This window comes from Peromyscus leucopus, unplaced genomic scaffold (genome assembly GCF_004664715.2).
Source record: "Peromyscus leucopus breed LL Stock unplaced genomic scaffold, UCI_PerLeu_2.1 scaffold_1735, whole genome shotgun sequence".
Classification (NCBI taxonomy): domain Eukaryota; kingdom Metazoa; phylum Chordata; class Mammalia; order Rodentia; family Cricetidae; genus Peromyscus; species Peromyscus leucopus.
The window spans coordinates 1-3,542 of NW_023504925.1; the positions used below are offsets into that span (position 1 = coordinate 1).

Here is a 3,542-nt window from a genome sequence, read left to right on the forward strand (position 1 = left end):
CAATTGACAAAAAGACGCAGAAGGGTCATGTTACGGTATTTAGGTCGCCTACCGGTCTCTCGAAGTCATCCATGTGTATTGTTGACATGTTGCAACTGGTGTAGCGGGTCCACCTCAGGACTTCTAGGATACACCAGTTCAGGACCAGGCCAGTCTCTATCCACGTGCTCCGCAATTTTAGGGAAAGAGGAGATCTCTCTCGAAACATGTGGTCGCATTGCACACTCAGGTGCAGTTGAGACCTTTGTGTTCGTGACAGAGTATTCTAAAAATATGGAAGGTCATTAGGAAATCATCCGCCAATATACATGACACACTAATCGCAAGCAATGAAAGAATTACTCTCTGCAGCCAATCTTACACAACCTAGCTTTAACATCTATAGACCTTCATGCCTCTGTCCTTCCCTGAAAGTTTATCCCTGAAGGCTGGTCTCAGATTTCCAGCAATCCTTCTAATTCAGGTCCTTTATTGTTGGGTTTCCTTTTTATTCTTCTTTTCCATGGATGCTTTTTTCCTGCCCTAACATGACATTTGAAGGACAATGGGAAGGAGGCATCTTAGAGATCTGAGGAGTTAGTCAAGGTATCACAGTGTTCCATTCCTCTATCTTATTGTGGATGGAAACCTACACTTAAGAATTGTGGCATGCAAAAAGAAAGAGAACAAAACTGAATTAACATCTTTTTCTACTGGTCCTCAACCAATCAAATCTCAGTTATAAAAGAAAAACTGTGGGAGATTCTTCCTGTGATTTCTAGATGAAGTGTAAGCATTGTGCTACCCTCAAAGACAAACAGGATTGAGGGAAGGTGGCCTCAATTAAACCAGCTATCTAATCACAGAGCTTGAAATCCTTTTCCTGTCTGCAGCAGCAGAATCTGGAAGAAGAGAAGTTATACAGTTGCCCAGCAGAGATGCCTCTTTGCTGTCTCAGCCTGGATGCCTGTGGCAACAGTTGCAGTAGGAACAGCCCACCTGGAAGTCTTCCTGTCAGCATCATTGGATCCTGGGAACCCACAATTTCCTGCTCTTCACCAAGTTCTGGATAGCCAGTAAGCATAGTTAGACTTACTTGATGGGGGTGATTTACTATAATCTGAAAGTGCAGTGGAAGAGGAAGGAGAAACTGAAAACTTCCATGTGCTTGGTGTCAAATGGTATCTGAGGGACTTAACATGTGACATAGATTGTAGATCTCCATCTAAGAAAGATCCTGAAACATCTACACATTGTTAGTAACATCTTAGACAACATCAGTGCTCTAGAAGCATGGAAGTTCCATGCACAGAGTGAAGCATGATCAAGCATGCCCCACCCACTGTAATAGTGCAACTACCCATCATAAAGGATGAGGCACCATCAGTGTTGTGCCACAATACACACATGCTTGTTTCACAACACATACTCACATATATGTGCCCACATTCATACATTTAAAAACATGTGTGTATACACCTTTGCATGTACACACACACACACACACACACACACACAACACACACACATACAAAATTATACTTTGAAATTAAATTAGATGTACAATAAATTGGCATAACAAGAAATTAAAAAGAAACAAACAACCTTTGTGGCATTGGTATGCATGTGTTGTATGCAGAACTATAAGTATTGTTAGTTGCATATTTTATAAGTATCTATATGATATACCTAATATGTACAACCATATCTAACTGCATATACATGTGTATATAAATATAAAGATAAACTGAAATCCCAACTCCCAGACACCAGCCAAGGAGGCAGCAGAACTTTCCGAGTGGCCAGCTTGATGTGTTAGCTCTTTCCTGCCTTCAACTCTGAGTGCCTGTTATGTTTATTAACAGTATCATTCATTTGAAACAAAATTCTGCACAAATTTTTCACAATGCACTTTAATATTAAAATATTCTCTAACTTTCAGAACCACAAGAAAACACTCGAAGGCAGAAAGCCACGAGTTGTCATGAAAAGTACTAGGGAAGGGCCAATGAGATGGGTAGCTGGGTGGAAGGAAAGAGCTGACTCCTCCTAATTTGTTCATTGACCTCCATATAAACAGAATGACAGAATGGCATGGCGTGTATTGTATGTTCATTCTCTCTCTACCATATGTATGTATTTATTTCCTCATCTCTAAATAGTAAATACATGTTATTATTTTAAATACCAATCAGAAGATTTCTATACACTCATCATACGAAATACTTCATTTTTAAAAGAACAAAAAAAATCTCACGCAGCTCACAACTGTTTGTAACTCCAGGACCAGAGGAGTTGACACCCTCCCACAGGCATACATGAAGGCAAAACACTAACGTACATAAAATAATGAATAAACAATTGAATATTTGTAGGAGCTAGTGGGGTCAGGAGTCCCACAAGCATCCCACAGAACTAACTAACCTAGGCTCATAGTGACTTAGAGACTGAACCACCAACCAGGGAGCATGCGTGGGACTGACCTAGACTCTCTGCATATATTTTTCAGTTGTATAACTTGGTCTTCTTGTGAGACTCCTAACAGTGGGAGCAGGGCTTGTCTCTAATGCCTGCTTTTGGGACCCATTCCTCCTACTGAATTGCTGTGTCCAGCCTTAATGTAAGAAGTCATGCCTAGTCTCACCACAACTTGATATAACATGGCAGGCAGATATGCACAGGAGGCCTGATCATTTCTGAAGAGAAAAAAGAGAAGGAGGAATGGATGGGGAGCAGGAAGAGTGGAGGTGGGGGAGGGACTGAGAGGACAGGATGGAGGGGAAATTTTGGTTAGGATGTAAAAACAAAATAAACAAATAAATAAAACCAAATTTATTCCAAAAGAGGAGAATATTGATGGTTACCATATTTAAATTTGAGATACTAAAAGAATGTCCCTCCAGGGACATTGCCACTTATTCTAACTTTATAATGTGTTTGCAGTTGTACAGGGATTGCTGGGGATGTCTTTCTGTATGCTGTGAATGTGTTGCTCTGAGTGATTGATAAATAAACGCTGATTGGACAGTAGCCAGGCAGGAAGTATAGTATAGGCAGGATAAGCAGAGAGGAGAATGCTGGGAGTGGAAGGCTGAGTCAGGAGAGTGCCACCACCATGAGAAGTAAGATGTAAAGTACCAGTGAGCCACAAGCCACTGTGACAACTTATAGATTAATAGAAATGGGATAATTTAAGATATAAGAACTAGATAGTAAGAAGCCTGCCATGGCCATACAGTTTATAAGTAATATAAGTCTCTGTGTGTTTACTTGGGTCTGAGCAGCTGCAGGAGCTGGGTGGACACAGGAAAACTCCAACTACAAGGGATAATTAAATCATGTTAGGCATAATTTTGAGCTGGTCTAATACATAATGTCTTTGTGTTGTACTTGCAATAATTATATCATGTTTAGGCAATATTAAAACCTGGTTATTATTTTACATTTGGAAATTAATCATGACATAAAAAGATATAATTGTGTGTCAAGTTGACAAGGGTGCAGTTGTGATAGCTATTTTTGTTTGTCAAATTTATTACATCTGGAATTCACTACAACCCAAA

General features: G+C 39.9%; 1 long non-coding RNA gene across 1 annotated transcript; it reads left to right on the forward strand.

Moving 5' to 3' along the window:
- The first annotated feature begins 815 nt into the window (after window positions 1-815).
- Window positions 816-2,077, forward strand: LOC119087177. Its single transcript, XR_005090621.1, has 2 exons — window positions 816-1,055; window positions 1,922-2,077. It is a non-coding gene; the product is annotated as an uncharacterized LOC119087177 (long non-coding RNA).
- The last annotated feature ends 1,465 nt before the right edge of the window (window positions 2,078-3,542 follow it).